Here is a 20,275-nt window from a genome sequence, read left to right as displayed (position 1 = left end):
GTGACACCGGTGAGAGTTCGCGTCCACTTGGCTGCGCAGGCCCCGAAGATGCCTGACTCCAGGCCAAACCTGGACATGCTGAAACACGGCCGATCGACGAGCACCAAGTGCAGCAACAAACCGTCGTGTAGAACCGCAGACCGCTGAACGCTGCCGTAGATCAACGATCCTAATAGGACCCAGCAACACTGAAAAGGATAATAGAGACATTAAGATAATAACAACCACCTCTCACTCACGGTCAGTAAGACCAAGGAACTGATTGTAGACTTCAGCAGAGGGAAACCAGAGGTCCATGAGCCAGTACTCGTCAGAGGTCGGAGGTGGGGAGGGTCAGTAACTTTAAATTCCTGGGTGTCACTGTCTCAGAGGAACTGTTCTGAACCCATCATATATATGGCGGGAGGAGAGAGAGCGGCGCGCCGTGCGTGGGCAGCCCTCCGGTGAAAAATGATGTCGTATCCGTTAAATAGGGGCCGTGGACAATTCTGACTTGATGGAGATGGACGTGAAAGCACAGAGGAACATCTGGAGAAATTTCTAAAACGCCAGTTCGCTGCTGTTGTTACTGTGTGGTCGGGAATCTTCCGGAGGGAAGGCCTCAAAACCCCCGGCTTTGCCTGCTGTTGGTAACCGAGGTTGATGTCGAATCGTTTGGACAGAGATGGCACTCAGTACTCGGTGTCGGAGAGCTGATCGGAGGCTCAAAGCTTTCGGATGACTCAGAGTCAGATTGTGGTCGGGCATGGCAGGGAGAGTTTTTCTTCCTTCTCCCATCTGTGTGAGGTGTGGGACATCTGAGAGACTTTGAACTTTTTAACTGTGCTCATGGACTTCTTCATCAAGTTATGGTATTGTTACACTGTTGTAACTATATGTTATAATTATGTGGTTTTGTTAGTTTTTTCAGTCTTGGTCTGTCCTGTGTTTTGTGATATCACACCAGAGGAAATATTGTATCATTTCTTAAAGCATGCATTACTAAATGACAATAAAAGAGGACTGCGTGTCTTCATAATCTAATTGCAAAGAAGGTATGACAGCATCTCTACTTCTCAGGAGCCTGCGGAGATTCAGCATGTCATCAAAAGCCTTAGAAAACTTCTATCGATGTGTGGTGGAAACTGTGCTGACGGGCTGCATCGCGGCCTGGTATTCAAACACCGATGCTCTGAGTGGAAAATCCTACAAAAGGTAGTACTTCAGGACTTGCACCAATAGGTTCAGGAACAATTACTACCCCTCAACCATCAGGCTCTTTAACAAAAGAGGATAACTACACTCACTTAAGAAATCTTTTATCTTGTTATTGCATGCTCATTATTTATTGCTATTTATTTATATCTGCATTTGCACAGTGTGTTTCCCGGTTCTGATGTTTACAGTTACTGTTCTAGAGATTTGCTAAGTATGCCTGTGGAAAAAAGAATCCCAGGAATGTATATGGTGACATGTATGTACTCTGATAATTAATTTACTTTGAACTTTATAACTCAGGTCCTCCAGACCCACCAACCTTCTTGTAAATTTTCTCTGTACTCTTTCAACCTTATTTACATCTTTCCTGTAGGTAGGTGACCAAAACTGCACATGATACTCCAAATCAGGCCTCACCAATGTCTTATGCAATTTCAAAATAACATCCCATATGTGTGATTTAAAACAATTTTATACCTCTGCACTGTACTGCTGCTGCAAAACAACAAATTTCACTTCATCTAAGTCAATGATAATCAACCTGATTCAAATTCCAAATATCCCTGGCTTAAAGAAACCAGAATGTAGAAAGTCAAAAATTATTTCCTCCTTCAGGAAAGGTATACCTACACTTACCATGTGGAATCTTTTCCATATGCACCTCAGTCAGATTGCCCTTCAGTCAACTACACTCAGGAGAATACAATTTCCATCCAGTTTCTGAATAGTTACTAGAACTGGTATAAACAGGAATACTGAGCCTTGGGGGAATAAAAGCTGAGGATAATTCGTCAGGTTCACTCATCCTGTCAGGAAATGTAGAGAAGACCTGACCTAAAAGCATAGAAGCGGAGGCGATTCAGCAGTGAACGGTAGCTTTAAAAATAGACGGCAAAATAACAAGCCACGAGGGGCCACAAAACAAGAGAACAGAAAGCAAACGCAACAGGCAATAAGGTAAATTTTAGGCAGGGAGAGTGAAGACATGGAGGAACTGGTTGAGGCCGGCTGGTCCAATGAGTGAACGACGACTGTGGGTGAGAACTGGGGTTAAATAGGCTGCAGGTGACGTGTCTGGAATGAGCGGCAGGTGACGCCTAGGAGCAGAGTGGTGTCTGCATGAGAAGAGAGAGAGAGGAGAGAGGGGAGAGAATGCGTGCAGGTGTGAATGTGTGAGAGAGTGTGAGTATGTGAGTGAATGTGCTTGTGAGTGGGTGTGTGTGTAAGTATCTCCAGTGTTTGTTTATAGGTCTATCCCTGTGTGTATGTGTGTGTGTGTGTGTGTGTGTGTGTGTGTGTGTGTGTGTATGTGTGTGTGTGTGTGTGTGTATGTGTGTGTGTGTGTTTAAATGTGTGCTTGCAAGGATAAGTAGAGGTGTTCATGCAGTTGTTGGTCAGGGTTTTCAGGCAGACACCCAGCAACCGGAGCATTGTTCACACTGTCAATAACAGTCACCTGTTCCTGTTTGTGTGTGTAAAGGCTGATCTATACTTGTGTGTCAAATGTACGCCGTAGGTACAGCGTAGCAGCATACCCTTCGCCGTACTCTACACCAACCCTACACCGTAGCCCAACGCGCACCTCTCCCAAAATGTAATTACGCGTTGCGGCGACACAGACCGCAACAACTGTGATTGGTCCACTTGGTAGCATCGCACTTCCTCCTACGCTGCAATAGCTTCCCATTGGGCGACTGAAGGGCAGGGAAGGAACTCTGGCTGCAATGCTTTCCATAAAGCTTTACAGACCTCCGAAATTACGGAGGACCCTGTGCTTGACGCCAGTTTGTAGCTAGCTGCTACAGCCTGTTGACTTCCACCTGAAGCTAAAACTCGAATGGTGATTGCCAGTCTCTGAGTATACTGTGCGTACACTGATGCGAAATAAATGGTTGGAGACGATGAACCAAATCGTCAAATCTACCTGCCGACATCCGAAAATATTTGAAATGCATTTCCTCGTCCATGTCTGTCAGTGGCCGGAAAAACACAGAAAATTCACCCCCCTTCAGTTTCAGTCGCCATTGTTTGAAGTTTGAGTTTCTTCGTGTTGAGTTTCAACACGAAGAAACTCAACACAGTGGCACAGAAACCCCACCGCCAACTAGCGATTTGGCGGTGAATTGCAGAGATACGCAGACACACCAACGCACAAGTATAAATGCTCACAATGGCGTAGTCCACTTGCGTAGGCTACGGTGTAAGAAAGTACGCACAAGTATAAATCAGCCTTTAGTGAGAGAAAGCGAGGCACGTGTGTGAACGAGTCCGAACTCTGGGCAGATAGCTCAGTGTTGCTCACAGAGGGAGTGACAAGCACTTGGATGGGGTGCAGGATAAGAACGACATATTTTTACGACCCATCCTGTGACCTCGGGACTTCCTGAAGTGCTAGACGGCCAACTAATCCCCAGTGAAGTGTTGTCAGTGCTAATGTGTCGATGGACGGCAGTGAAGGTCAAACTATATCACAAAACCTCCAACCTTTACCATGAACACAGACAAAGGCAACAGGCTGTACGTTCCCCTCTGAATCACACACCATCCTTCCCGCAAGTTCATCGCTGGGACTGAATCCTGGGACTGAAACCTGGAAATCCCTCCCCAAAAGCAACTGTACTTCATTAGGAGTTTGAGGAGATTGGGCATGTCACCAGAGACATTCGCAAATTTCTACAGATGTACCGTGGAGAGTATTCTAACACGTTGCTACCCCACCCTGCCACACCCCCAGCCTCCACTACTTGACAATTTTCTGTCAGCATATACAATACTTTGAGATTAATTTTCTTGCGGGAAAATGGAGAAATACAATAGAATCCATGAAAAACCATGTATAACAAAGGCAGAGTCCCTGCAACTCACATCAAAGTTGCTGGTGAACGCAGCAAGCCAGGCAGCATCTCTAGGAAGAGGTACAGTCGACGTTTCGGGCCGAGACCCTTCGTCAGGACTTACATAATATACGTTCTGACGAAGGGTCTCGGCCTGAAACGTCGACTGTACCTCCTCCTACAGATGCTGCCTGGCCTGCTGCGTTCACCAGCAACTTTGATGTGTGTTGCTTGAGTTTCCAGCATCTGCAGAATTCCTCGTGTTTACAGGGTCCCTGCAGGTGAGTCTACAGGCAGTTCAGTGGCATGAAGCCAGCCACACTGCTCCAGGACCTCAGTGTTGGTAGGGCAACTCCTGAACACAGCGGTGTGCCACCCAAGACTCCTGCACCTCTCGCCTGATGGTAGTAATGAGAAAAGAGGAGTGTTAAATGGCTATCTCATCTTGAAGATTCAAGATTGTTGATCGTCATTCTTCAGTACACGAGTGTAAGGGACAGAAAAATGACTGTTACTCTGGACCTGAGGCAACACAAAAAAAACACAATTAGCATAAAATTCACCATACAAGACAAAATAAATACAAAATACAGATGATTAGCTTATATATGTTGACAGATTGTACGTCCATAAAGTGACATTAGGCACAGGAGTGTCTGTACATAAGGTAACCCTGACAGGAAACGATAAAGTAGTAACACACACAAAAAATGCTGGTGAACGCAGCAGGCCAGGCAGCATCTATAGGAAGAGGTACAGTCAACGTTTTGGGCCGAGACCCTTCGTCAGGACTAACTGAAAGAAGAGATAGTAAGAGATTTGAAAGTGGGAGGGAGAGGGGAAGATCCGAAATGATAGGAGAAGACAGGAGGGGGAGGGATGGAGGCAAGAGCTGAAAAGTTGATTGGCAAAAGGGATACGAGGCTGGAGAGGGGAGAGGATCATGGAACAGGAAGCCTAGGGAGAAAGAAAGGGAGAAGAGGGGGAAGCCCAGAGGATGAGCAAGGAGTAGTGGTGGTTGGGGGTGTGGAGGGGTGGATTAGTGGGTGGAGGTGTTGATCAGCCTTACTGCTTGGGGAAAGTAACTGTTTTTGAGTTTGGTGGCCCTGGCAATAATGCTATGTAGCCTCTTTACAGAAAGCAGGACTAAACTGATTTCAGGAAGAATTTGGGAATTGAATTGGAATGGGAGATCACCAAAGTCTGAGTGTATCAGGCAGAATCAGGTTTATTATCATTGACATACGACATGAAATTTGTTGTTTCATGGCAGCAGTACAGTGCAATATAAATAAATTACTATAACTTTCAAAATAATTAAATAGTGCAAAAGATGAATAGTGAGTTAGTGTTCAGGGGTTCAAAGTTCAAAGTACATTTTATTATTGAAGTATATATACTACATATATACAATCTTGAGATTCATCTCCTTACAGGCAGCCACAGAACAAAGAAACCCAATAGAAATCATTAAAAAAAGACCGTCAAACACCCAATGTGCAGAAAAATAAACAGAAGTAAGCAAATGACATTCAGAACTGAAGCTCACGAATGTGAGTCCACAGCCACGAAGCCGGTCATCACTCAGGAGCCCATCAGTTGCAGGCCTCAGGCTTAGTCCAGTGCAGAGACGAACAAACCTCGCAGAGCAGCGAGCTGAACTGACCTGTCCTTCGCCTCCAGCCCCGATACCCTAACACTTTCAATCTGGCCAAGCGTTTAAATCATTCACGGACTGTTCAGAAATCTTAAACGCAAGAGATTCTGCAGATGCGGGAAATCCAGAGCAACTCACACAAAATGCTGGAAGAACTCAGCGGGTCAGACAGTATCTCTGGAGAGGTATAAACAGTCAATGTTTCTGGCCAGGACCCTTCATCAGGACTGGAAAGGAAGGGGAAGAAACCGGAATAAGAAGGTGGAGGGAGGGGAGGAGTACACACTGGCAGACAATAGACAATAGATGCAGGAGTAGGCCGTTCAGCCCTTTGAGCTAGCACCGCCATTCACTGTGATCATGGGTGATCATCCACAATCAGTACCCTTTTCCTGCCTTCTCCCCATATCCCTTGGCAGGTGATAGGTGAGACCAGGTGAGGGGGAAGGTGGGCAGGTGGGGGGGGGGGGTGGATGAAGCGAGAAGCTGGGAGGTGAGCAGTGGAAGAGGTAAGGGGCTGAAGAAGTAGAAATGTGATGGGACAGGACAGTGGACCATGGAAGAAAGAAAACTGTTCATAAATCAGATGGTGGAGGTGAAGAAACTGTTTTTAAAATGCTGAGTGTGGGTCTTCAGGCATAGTAACTAAAAGAAGGTATGTCCCGGATGGAGATAAAGAATGGGGAGTGTTGTGCCTGTGATGAAGTCTACAACCTTCTGCAGCCTCATGCGATCCTGAGCACTGGAGAGACCGTACCAGGATGAGGTGTCTCCACCTTCCGTAATGAAGTTACCAAGCAATCTCCTGAACTTGGTTCATATTCATTTCTTCAGAGTCTGTTCCAACACAACAGGAAATTAAAAATTTAAAACACTTCACATTTCCTCCAGGCACAATGCATGTGCAAATTTTTAAGGAGATGCTGGCATTCACTAAGTATATCATGTCAGACAAGAATTTAAATAGGAATATTTCAAAGAGTGGCTCCAGGTACCTTGGTTCTGTGCACCAGGCTGCAGTTACTGGATAGTTGGGGCAATTAAAAATCTCCTAGCAACGAGACATTAACGATATTCAGGGGCATGAGAAGAAGGGAAATAGATATGCAGTTATGTGATGTCTTTTGCATACCTTAAAGTGTGTCCCAAAGCACCTTACAGGGAACATTTCCACTTTTGTGATGCAGGAACAGTGACTTCCATTTGCGCACAGTAACTTTCCACACACATCAGTGTGATAGTAAGACTATAGGACATATGAGCAGAGCCAGGCCACCTGGCCCATCAAGTCTGCTCTGCTATCTCATCATGGCTGATTTATTATCCCTCTCATCCCCAGTCTCCTGCCTTCTCTATGTGACCTTTGACACCCTGACTCATCCAGAACTTATCAACCTTCATTTTAAACGAACCCAATGACTTGGCTTCCACCGCTGCCTGTGGCAATGAATTCCACAGATTCATCACTCTCTGGATAAAGAAATTTCTCCTCATCTCTGTTCTAAATGGATGTTGCTCTATTCAGAGGCAGTACCCTCTGCTTCTAGACTCCCCCACTGTAGGAAACATCCTCTCCACATCCACTCTATCTAGGCCTTTATAAAATAGGTTTCAATGAGACCCCTCCTCCCCCATTCTTCTAAACACTAGCAAGTACAGGTCTAAAGCCATCAACTGCTCTACACACGTTAATCCTTTCATTCGTGGAATCATTCTTGTATTGGCTAAAGAATCTAATTTATGAATTGATGGTGGCTAATCTTTTGCCAGTAGTTCTCTTCTTCATTAAAACAGTGACAAAGAACCAGCTGGGTGGAGAACTTGGCCAATATCTCCACTAAACTTGATCGGATGGTTCCGAGAGGAATGTGATCTTGTGAGGCCAGTTCTTGGAATGAAACATCCTTTGTCATTTCCTCTGTGTTTATGGAACACGGCTGCACAGACCTGTCTTTTTAATTTAATTAATTCATTCATTTAGTGATACAGTGCAGAGTACACCCTTCTGACCCTTCGAGCTACACTGCCCCATCAACACCACAACCCTGGTTTAACCCAAACCTAACCACGGTACAATTTACAATGACTACCGGGTACTGAGTTGTAATAATGGTGGTAACCAGAACGTTACCATGGCGGCCAATGCACCAAAGTAGTCTAGTGACGGCAAGTTCAAGCCGGCCTTTTCCACTCAGGTTGGGTAAGACTAGAACTAAAGGTCATAGGTTAAGGGTGAAAGGTAAAATGGGGAAACTAAGAGGGATCTTCTTCACTGGGGGGGGGTGAGAGTGTGGAACAAGATGCCATGGAAGTGATGGCTGCAGTTTTGATTGTAATATTTAAGAGAAGTTTGGATAAGTAGATTGCTGGGAGGAGTATGGAGGACTATGGTCCAGGTGCAGGGATTAGCTCCAATGACTAGGCCAAATCATAGTTTGTCACTGACTAGATGGGCTGAAGGGCACATTTCTGAGCTGTAGCTCTCTATGACCTTAAAAGGCCTCAAGGACATAAAAAGTATTCATCCACCCCACCCCCCCCCGAAAGTTTTCATGTTTTATTGTTGAACAACATTGAATCACAATGGATTTAATTTGGCTTTTCTTGACGCTGATCAACAGAAAAATACTCATTCCTGTCAAAGTGAAAGAAGTCCAGACCTCAATCCAATTGAGAATTTGTGGCTGGGCTTGAAAAGGGCTGTTCACTCACAATCCCCATGCAGTCTGACAGAGCTTGAGCAGTTTTGTAAAGAAGAATGGGGAAAAATTACAGTGTCCAGATGTGCAAAGCTGATAGAGACTATCCACACAGATTCAAAGCTGTAATTGCTGCCAAAGGTGCATCTACATAATACTGACTTGAAGGGGGTGAATACTTATGCAACTAATTACCTTGTGTTTTATATTTATAATAATTTAGATCACTTTGTAAAAATCTGTTTTCACTCTGCCAGAAAGAGTCTTTTTCTGTTGATCAGTGTCAAAAAAGCCAAACTAAATCCATTGTGATTCAATATTGTAAAACAATAAAACATGAAAACTTCTGGGGCGGGGGGTAAATACTTCTTTATAGGCACTGTATATGCTTGAATGGCAACAAACTAAACTTGAACCGGTTCCCTTGTCCATGCAGTTCAACGTCTTGTGATTATGAAGCACTCAGAACTATTTTTCACAAGATCGAGTCTCTGCTATGACTGCCCTTTCAGGAGAATGTATAAACTCTTTACAGACAGCGGGAGTTGAACTGGAACCGTGACGTGATTACGCTAACTACTACGTCACTGGGATGTCCCTACAGGCTGAATGCTGTATCCCTTATCACCACCATCGGGCTGTGCCCGCTACTCGCTCCTTCCATCAGGCACGAACTGCAGAAACCTGAAGTGCTACATATTCTCCTCCTACCGTGTTTTTTTCTCTCTACAGATGCAAAAATACAGACTGACACAGCAATTCCATAGTAAACACGGTTACTAGGGAAACTGGCATGAAGTCTATGGAATTAAGGGAAACAAGTAGTGAGATCGTGGAAACCATACAGATTGAAAAGGAGGAGGTGCTTGCTATCTTGAGGCAAATTAAAGTGGATAAATCCCCGGGACCTGACAGAGTGTTCCCTCGGACCTTGAAGGAGACTAGTGTTGAAATTGCGGGGGCCCTGGCAGAAATATTTAAAATGTCGCTGTCTACGGGTGAGGTGCCGGCGGATTGGAGAGTGGCTCATGTTGTTCATTTGTTTAAAAAAGGATCGAAAAGTAATCTGGGAAATTATAGGCCAGTAAGTTTGACGTCAGTAGTGGGTAAGTTATTGGAGGGAGTACTAAGAGACAGAATCTACAAGCATTTGGATAGACAGGGACTCATTAGGGAGAGTCAACATGGCTTTGTGCGTGGTAGGTCATGTTTGACCAACCTATTGGGAGTTTTTTGAGGAGGTTACCAGGAAAGTGGATGAAGGGAAGGCAGTGGATGTTGTCTACATGGACTTCAGTAAAGCCTTTGACAAGAACCCGCATGGGAGGTTAGTTAGGAAAATTCAGTTGCTACGTATACATAGAGAGGTGGTAAATTGGATTAGACTCGATGAAAGAAGCCAAAGAGTGGTAGTAGAGAATTGCTTCTCCGAGTGGAGGCCTGTGACTAGTGGTGAGCCACAGGGATCAGTGCTGGGTCCATTGTTATTTGTCATCTATATCAGTGATCTGGATGATAATGTGGTAAATTGGATCAGCAAATTTGCTGATGATATAAAGATTGGAGGTGTAGTGGACAGTGAGGAAGGTTTTCAAAGCTTGCAGAGGGACTTGGACCAGCTGGAAAAATGGGCTGAAAAGTGGCAGGCGGAGTTTAATACAGACAAGTGTGAGGTATTGCACTTTGGAAGGACAAACCAAGGTAGAACATACAGGGTAAATGGTAAGGCACTGAGGAGTGCAGTAGAACAGAGGGATCTGGGAATACAGATACAAAATTCCCTAAAAGTGGTGTCACAGGTAGATAGGGTCGTAAAGAGAGCTTTTGGTACATTGGCCTTTATTAATCAAAGTATTGAGTATAAGAGCTGGAATGTTATGATGAGGTTGTATAAGGCACTGGTGAGGCCGAATCTGGAGTGTTGTGTTCAGTTTTGGTCACCAAATTATAGGAAGGATATGAATAAGGTTGAAAGAGTGCAGAGAAGGTTTACAAGGATGTTGCCGGGACTTGAGAAACTCAGTTACAGAGAAAGGTTGGATAGGTTAGGACTTTATTCCCTGGAGCGTAGAAGAATGAGGGGAGATTTGATAGAGGTATACAAGATTATGATGGGTATAGATAGAGTGAATGCAAGTAGGCTTTTTCCACTGAGGCAAGGGGAGAAAAAAACCAGAGGACATGGGTTAAGGGTGAGGGGGGAAAAGTTTAAAGGGAACATTGGGAGGGCTTCTTCACACAGAGAGTGGTGGGAGTATGGAATGAGCTGCCAGATGAGGTGGTAAATGAAAGTTCTTTTTTGACATTTAAGAATAAATTGGACAGATACATGGATGGGAGGTGTATGGAGGGATATGGTCCATGTGCAGGTCAGTGGGACTAGGCAGAAAATGGTTCAGCACAGCCAAGAAGGGCCAAGAGGCCTGTTTCTGTGCTGTAGTTTTCCTATGGTTTCTAATTCCAATGCCCACTAACTGAAGAAGCAGCACAGATTGGCGGAATCAGCCCAAAACATCGTGGGCATATCCCTCCCCACCAGTTCCTTGAGAAGGCAAAAGCCATCATCAAAGATCCGCCCCATCCCTGCCATCGTCTCACAGCTCCCAGTGGGCAGGAGATACTGAAGTCTGAAGTTCCACATTGCTAGGTTCAGGAGCAGCTGCTTCCCTTTAGCCATTCAGTTCTTGAGGCAACTGGCAAAACTTAAAGTTCAAAGTCCAAAGTAAATTTATGATCAAAGTGCATATATATCACCATAAACAACCCTGAGATTCATTTTCTTGTGGGCATACTCAATAAATCCATAATAGAATCAATGATGAACCACAGAAACTTGGACATTCTACCATTGTGCAAAAGACAAAAAACCCTGCAAGTACAAAAATAAAGAATTAATAACAATAAATAAGTAAGTAAGCAACAAATATCAAGAAAATGCAATAAGCCGTCCCTGAAAGTGAGTCTATAGATTGTGGAAACATCTCAATGATGGGACAAGTGAAGTCGAGTGAAGTTATCCCCTTTGGTTCTAATCACTAACTTCTTGTTCTGACATGTCAGAGCTTGGCCCTCCGCTTGCGCCAAGCACTTTGCCCTACAAGGTGCTACGTTTATTTAGTTCTAATTGTGTTCTTGCCTGTACGATTTTGTAACGAGTAATTGTTTTTTAATGCCATTTTTACTGAGGTCCAGTGAAGATCATTGTTTTTTGTAGTACAACGGAAAAGCATTAACAGAATGCCGAATAAAAGTTTACAGTTATCTTACAAAAGTCAGTTCAATAACCTTATAATGAGAATCAGGTTTATTATCACTGACAAATGATGTGAAATTTGTTGTTTTGTGGCTGCAGCTCAGTGCAATACACAAAATATACTATAACTTATTGTTCGTCTGTCATGTGCTGTGTTGTATGACATAGGTGATCATGGTCTTTCCATTACCATGATTGTTCTTGGCAAATTTCGTGCAGAAGAGGTTTGCCATTGCCTTCTTCTGGGCAGTGTCGTTACAAGACGGGTGACCCCAGCCATTGACAGTACTCTTCAGGGATTGTCTGTCTGCTGTCAGTGGTCACAAAACCAGGACTTGTGATATGTACCGGCTGCTCATACAACCGTCCACCACCTGCTCCCATGGCTTCATGTGATCCTGATCCAGGGTTGGGGGGAGAGTGCTAAGCAGGTGCTACACCTTGCCCAAGGGTGACCTGAAGGCTAGCGGAGGGAAGGAGTGCCTTATACCTCCTTTGGTAGTCATAGCTACCACCCACCACCCAACTATAAGTGTAAAAGGAGAGCAAACGTAGTGAGATAGTGTTCTTAGTTTCATTGTCCATTCAGAAATTGGATGATGGACAGGAAGAAGCTGTTCCTAAACTGTCGTGTGTGTATCTTCAGGCTCCTGTACCTCCTGTCTGATGCTAGCAACCAGAAAAGGGCATGTCCTGGGTGCTAGACCATCCCCTCATCTCTTTGACCCACTGCCATCAGGAAGGAGGTACAGGAGCACCAGGATTAGGACTGACAGACTGAGTAACAGCTTCTTCCCTCAGGCTGTGAAACTAATGAATACTCTGAGGTCTCGACACTGGGACAGTGAGATGTTTACTGTTTATAGAGTAACTGAAAGCTACTGCACAGAAACAGGCCCTTCGGCCCAACTAGTCCATGCCAAACCATTTAAGCTGCCTAGTCCTATCGACCTGGTCTCAGACCATAGCCCTCCAACCCCTCCACGGCCCTCATGCACCTATCCAAACTTCTCTTGAATGTTGAAATTGAAATCACATCCAGTTCATTCCACACTCTCACCACCCTCTGAGTGAAGCTGTTTCCACTCATGCTCCCCTTAAATATTTCACTTTTCATCTTTAACCCATGACCTTTAGTTATAGTCCCACCCAACCTCTGTGGGAAAAGCCTGCTTGCATTTAGCCTATCAATACCTCTCGTAATTTTGTATACCTCTAACAAATTTCCCCTCAGTCTTCTACGTTCTAAGGAATATAGTCCTAACCTATTCAACCTTTCCTTATAACTCAGGTCCTCCAGACCTGGCAACATCCTTGTAAATTTTCTCTGTGCTCTTTCATCCTGCCTGCAGGCAGGTGACCAATCTGCACACAATACTCCAAATTAGGCCTCACCCATGTGTACACTTTATTGTTTACCTGTGCTGTGCACTTCACATGGAGTTTGAATTATATTTTATCAACTTCTTTGTGGTATTATTTTGGTTCATCTGTTTGTGTGTGATATACAGTATGTATTGTGGGTGCACCATCGTCCAGAGGAACGTTGTTTCATTTGGTTGTATATAAGTACAGTCCGAGGACAATGAAATTGAACTTGACAACCTGATGCTCTGTGCCTGTGATGCACCTGGGCATACGTGTACTTATGCAGATGACAGTAAACTTGACTTTGTACTCCCTGCCTTCAAGTTTTGCAGCACCTGCAACTTTTCCCTTAATGTTCTTCAGCTAAGTACATATGCTGTATCAATATTTTCTTAACAAAAAGAAAAAACATACCAAGGAATATGTAATTCAGAGAATTTGTTGAAATGTATCATGAAACAATATATTATTATTTTTGTGCTCGTAATGTAGAGTGGATGCAGATTTGTAATGTGATTTAGTCACTTATCTAACCTTCAGGGATGGTCTCGTAATGTAGAAATGTTTACTTACTGAAGGAAGGTTTAAATGATTAGCCGGCGCAGAGGAACGCAATGGAGGAGGAGTGTAAGGCTCTGTGTAATCAGGGGAGAGGGGCTTTTCCGTCTCAGCAACCACTGTGGGCAGATGCTCTGACACAGAGATTATTTCTATTGGCTTTTGGGGAAAGGTGAAGACTCCGTACACTTCTCCTGGACTTCCTTTTCCTCCTTGTGTTTCCAGTAAAGGATCGCTCTTGTTTACAAGCTAAAACTGAAAAATGCTTTACTCACTGAGATGCACAAGAAAAGGAATGAAAGGGTTAATGCATGAGAGGAGCTTGGTAGCTCTGGGTTTGTACTTGCTAGAGTTTTGAAGAATGAGAGGATCTCATTGAAATCTATCGAATATTGAAAGGCCTGGATAGAGTTGATGTGGAGAGGGCATTTCGACAAGTGTTGTGGGGGGGGATGTTTAGGATCAGAGGTCACAGCCTCAGAACAGAGGAATATCCATTTAGCACAGAGATGAGGAGGAATTTCTTTAGCTAGGGGGTGGTTAATCTGTGGAATTCATTGTCACAGACGGCTGTGGAGGCCAAGGCTTTGGGTATATTTAAAGCGGAGGTTGATAGATTCTGGATTAGTCAGGGCATCAAAGGTTATGGGAAGAAGGCAGAAGAATGGGTTTGAGAGGGAAAATAAATCACCTGTGATGGAATGGTGGAGCAAACTCGATTGGCCAAGTGGCCTAATTCTGTTCCTATGTCTCATGGTCTTATGGACCACCAGAAACTACCGCTGGAACCGTCTCAGCAATTTCTGTTTAGATTGCATCAACATCAACAACTCTACCGTTAGCTCTGTTTCAACATTCAGGCTCCTGGGCATCGTTATTTCACAGGACCTCAAATGGTGGAATCATATCTCCTGCATTTAACAAAAGGCTCAGCAGTGCAGTTGGTAAAACTCCACCTTCCCTGGAACACCCTGGTGTAATTCTACACTGTCACCATGGAGAGCATCCTCACATCAGCCATTACCGTCTGGTTTGACACAGCATCCTCTCACAATGTACACAAACTACAGCGAACTGTCAGGGCAGCAGAAAAGATCACTGACTGCAGTCTACCATCTTTGCAGGACTTATACGTGTCCAGGACAAAGAAGTGGGAAGGAAAAAGCATTGCGGACACCACCCACCCTGCAGACTGACTTTTCCACAAGCTCCCCTCTGGAAAGCGCTATAGGGCTGTTAAATCAAAACTTCACACCACCTTAGAAATTTCTTCCCCCCAGGCAGTTAATCTGGTCAACCATTCAGTTAGCACCACACCACATCCCCCTCTATCGATAACCCCCAACACCGCACTGTAAACACTTTAAACCACTTTTTACAATGCTGTTTACATTGTAAGTACATGCTGGTATTTATGTATTTATGCACATTTTATTCCATATTTGTATTTCTAACTTAATTTTTATATAATTGGTGATGCCTCTAAAAGGCTGCTTCTATCGTTAAGGACTCCATCACCCAGGATGTGTCCCGTTTTCATTACTACCATCAGAGAGGAGCTACAGGAGCTGGAAGACATGCACTTAATGTTTCTTCCTCTCCGCCACTGGATTTCTGAACGGACAACAAACCAACCCATGAACACTGCCTCACTATTTTTGCTTTCTCCTTGCACTTCCTATTTAATTTACTTATTATATACATCATATTGTGATTTAAAGCACATTTTTACCTATTGCATTGCACTGCTGCCACAAAACAACAAATTTCATGACACGTGCCAGTGATAATAAACCTGATTCTGATACTTATTGAATGCTGTTTATCGCTGCATGTCTCACCCTGACCAAACCCCCACAGTAAATTCCTAATATATGTAAATGTATATGGTTAATAAGGCTGACCCTTCATCCTTGGTCCTTGAAACTTAAATCCTGACATCATCTGTAGTACAACTGCTTCACTTCAAGCCAGTAAAGGGTTAAGTTGTCCACGTATGTTTAAAGAATTCCACTCGAGCAGGGGGCACTCAGCTTTCCCAAGTGCTGATTATGAGGCCTGTCATTAAGTTACTTCATTGGTCTCTTTATTTAACTTTCTCAGGCTGCAATAAATCCATCACTAAACATACACTGGGAAAAGATTGTACGTAGGGTGTGCTTATTGTCTTCTCACTGAACCGTCCACTGTACAACAGCACTGGCTTATCACCAGAGTGCCTTCTCTGTAGCACATTAAAGGGGAATGCTGGGATTAGTTGGCCTACACAACATTCTTTTTGCATTAAGCCCCAGCTGAGCTGATAAGAAATGATTAAATGCACCAGAAAGCTTTTTACTGTGTCAGACGGGGACCTTCAGCCTTTGGGGGAACTTCACAGTTGGGTAGCATGGTAGCATAGTGGTGAGCACAATGCTTTTCAGTACCGGTGACTCCGGTTCAATTCCCACCACTGCCTGTACGTTCTCTCCGTGACCGGGTGGGTTTCCTCCCACAGTCCAAAGACATACCTGTTGATAGGTTAATTGGTCACTGGAAGCTGTTCCGTGATTAGGCTAGGGTTAAATCAGGTGTCGGTGGGCAGCGTGGCTCGAAGGGCGGGAAGGACCCATTCTGTGCTGTATCTCAATACATGACTAAAGCTGGGATTAGGTGGTTCTGAATCTCCACTAGAGTGAAGTTCATGCTGGGGAGAGGGCGAGGAGTCAAGGTTTACTCCTGCACCGAAGAATCAGAATTTAAACATGCCCTCTTCTCATCACTACCATCAAGGAGGGAGTACAGGAGCCTGAAGACACACACTCTATGTTTCAGGAACAGCTTCTTCCCCTCTGCCATCCAATTTCTAAATGGACAAGGAACCCATGTACACTACCTCACTGTTTTATAGTTTGCTCTTTTTGTGCAATAATTCATTGTGAGTTTGAGGAGGTTTGGTATGTCACCAAAGACTCTAGCAAGTTTCTGCAGGTGTACCATGGAGTGTGTTCTGCCCAGTGGCATTGCTGTCTGGGAAATGGAGGGACAAATGCTCAGGTTTGGGGAAAACTACAGAGAGTTGTGAACTCAGCCCGTTCCATCATGGGCACCAGCCTTCCCAGCATCCAGGACACCTTCAAATGCTGATGCCTCGCAAAAGTGGCATCCATTATTATGGACTCCCATCACCCAAGACCTGCCTTCTTCTCATTGCTACCATCAGGGAGGAGGTACAGGAGCCTGAAGACCCACACTCAACTTTTCAGGAACAGCTTCTTCCCCTCCATCGTCGTGGACAATGAACCCATGTACCCTACCTCACTATTTTTTTTGCTCTCTTTTTTTCACTGCCTATCTAATTTAACCACATTTCTTATTGTAATTTATAGTTTTCGTTATCATGCATTGCAATGTACTGCTGCCACAAAACTAGAAATTACACGATAAATGCCGGTGATGATAAACCTGAACCTGATTCTACTTCTGATTCAGTCCAAGACCCCCCACAGATACAGCTCGCTGCGGTTTGGTGAGAAAGTTAAGACATTTCGTCTGGCAGCAATGAAGGGGTTATGCGCAATTGTGGCTTTATTGCAACATTTTGACAAAGTATAATCTGAGCTAAAGATGCACGTTTGGCACATAAATGTGGCCTTCAATGAACAAAGAACAACTGCGTATGGGCTAGAGGTCACGTCGGAGTTGGGGTGTGGCAGATAATCTTATATTGAGAAGCATTTTGCCCCAGTGATGTGCAAACATCCCTTAAATTCAGTTGGTCAGATCAATGAATTAGTACACGTTCCATCAAGAGGACAGGTTAATGACTAACATCTCCCTCTCCTCCACTGCTTAGAACACAGCATATAGAACATAGAACATAATACAGTACCGCATAGTACAAGCCCTTCTGCCCATGATGTTGTACTGACCTTTTAACCCATTCTAAGATCTATCTAACCCTTCCCTCCCACATAGCCCTCCAACTTACTTTCAAGCATGTGCATACCTAAAAGTCTTTTAAATCTCCCAAATGTACCTGCCTCTACCATCAACCCTGGCAGTGTGTTCCACATACCCACCACTCTCTTTGTAAAAAACTTCCCTCTGACATTCTCGCTATACTTTCCTCTGATCATCTTCAAATTATTTGAGTCCTGAAGAAGCCTCTCAGCCTGAAACATTGATTGTTTATCATTTTCATAGATGCTGCCCAACCTGCTGAGTTCCTCCAGCATTTTGTGTGTGTTACCTTAAAATTATGCCCTTTCACATTAGCCATTTTCACCCTGGGAAAAAGTCTCTGGCTGTCCATTCGATCTCTGCCTCTTATCATCTGGTACATTTCTGTCAAGTCACCTCTCATCTTCTTTCACTCCAAAGAGAAAAGCCCAGGCTCACTCAACCTACCTTCGTAAGACACACATAAAACTTTGGGCAGAAACTAGACTGAAGAGATTTGGGATGGGGGTGGGTGGCAGGAGGCGAGAGGCTTCATCTTGGATGTGGGTTAGAGAGAGCAGAGGGCGTTGAGAGCCGGGTAGATTGGGAGGGAGGGAGCTTGTAGCATCATGGCAAGGTCGAAGTCTGAGCCACAGCCTTGATGGAGATCGCAGCTCAGCCCCTTAGGTGTTGGTTGTTATCGCGAATGATGCATTTCACTGTATGTTTTGATATATGCGAGGAGTATTTGAGGGCTCCGGGCCTGTACTCGCTGGAATTTCATAGAATAGGGGAGGGAGAACTCATTGAAACCTCTTGAATATTGAACAGCATAGATAGAGCGGATGTAGAGCATGTCTCCTGTAATGGGGGAGTGTAGGACCAGAAGGCACAGCCTCAGAATAGAGGGAAGTCCACTTAGAACAGGACAGGAATTTCTTTAGCCAGAGGGTGGTGAATCTGTGGAATTCTTTGCCACAGATGACTGTGGGTATTTTTAAAGTGGAGGTTGGATTTGTAAAGGTGCCAAGGGTTGTGGAAAGAAGTCAGGAGAGTGGAGTTGAGAGGAATAATAAATCAGCCATGGTGGAATGGTGGAGCTGACCTGATTATTGGAATGGCATAACTCTGCTCCTGTGTCTTATGGTTTTATGCTTTAAATAAATGTGTCTGAACCTCAATAACTATAATGTAGCAAATCTTTCATTTCTCTTCCCACAGTACACCGAAGGTTGTGACAGATGATGAGGACCTGGCAGAAGAGGTCAGGACAGCCATCATTTGTGGAAGAGCCCAGCAGAATTGAGGAACAGAACTGCCTCTTCCTGATTTGCACATTCCCTTGAGGTCACTGCGAAAGGAACCATATCTGAAACCATAACACACATTGCCACTCATAGACATTTAGCCACAAAGCTGTGACAAAACACACCTTGTGCCACAATGAGTCCACTCTCAGGTTAGAGGATCAACAACTCATAATCCGTCTAAGTAGCCTCCATAAATATCTATCTCTCTAACTTCTGGTACTTCTTCCCCTCACCTTCTTCATTTCCCACCCTGGCCTCTTTCTGCTTCTCCTTACCTGTCTATCACTTGCTGCCCTTCCTCCTTCCTTTTCTCCCACGATCCACTCTCCCCTCCTATCAGATTCCTTCTTCTTCAGGCCTTTACCTTTTCCACCTATCACCTCCCAGCTTCTTACTTCATTCCCTCTCCCACAACTACCTGGCTTCACCTGTCACTTTCTAGCTTGACTTCCCTCCCCTCCCACAGCCTTCTTACTCTGGCATCTTCCCCCTTCTTTTTCCGTCCTGATGAAGTATCTCAGACCAAGACATCAACTGTCTATTCATTTCCATAGGTCCTGCCTCTCTTGCTGAGTTCCTCCAGCATTTTGTGTGCATTGCTCTGGATTTCCAGCATCTGCAGAATCACTGGTATTTTTTGGTCTTCTAGTCTGTTTGCTTCCTGTCTGAGGAGAATGAAAAGAGTATGCACACCAATACTCACGACCTTTCACAGTTGTGTAACTGAGAGAACCTAACGTGTGTGGTACAGAATGTACACTGCGGCAGACAGGAGGGCTTTACAATGGGTAAGCAAAACTCCCCAACACCAGCCTACCAGCCAACAAGGACATTTATACAGAAAAGTGCCGGAAAAGGGCCAGCCACATCATGAAGTATCCCACCCACCCCACTTAGGGACTGTTCGTCCCACTCCCAACTAGAGGAGGTAACGTAGCATCCATGCTGGGACCATCAGACTCAAAAACAGTGACTTTCCTCAAGCAGCGAGGCTGATCCACACCTCCACCCACTAACCCACTCCTCCATACCCCCAACCACCATATCACCCACTCATCTCCAGTCCCTCACCACCCCCTTCATCCCCCCATTCACTGTCACTTTATACCGACACACCACACCTCATACCCACACTGACACACTCCTCTCCACAGTCCCTCACCACCCCCTTCATCCCCCATTCACTGTCACTCCACACTGACACTCCACACCTCATACCCACACTGACACACTCCTCTCCACAGTCCCTCACCACCCCCTTCATCCCCCATTCACTGTCACTGTACACTGACACTCCACACCTCATACCCACACTGACACACTCCTCTCCACAGTCCCTCACCACCCCCTTCATCCCCCATTCACTGTCACTTTACACTGACACTCCACACCTCATACCGACACTGACACACTCCTCTCCACAGTCCATCACCACCTCCTTCATCCCCCATTCACTGTCACTTCACACCAACACTCCA

This window comes from Mobula birostris, chromosome 27 (assembly GCF_030028105.1).
Source record: "Mobula birostris isolate sMobBir1 chromosome 27, sMobBir1.hap1, whole genome shotgun sequence".
In the NCBI taxonomy this organism is placed as follows: domain Eukaryota; kingdom Metazoa; phylum Chordata; class Chondrichthyes; order Myliobatiformes; family Myliobatidae; genus Mobula; species Mobula birostris.
Note: the sequence above shows the minus strand (reverse complement) of the source record.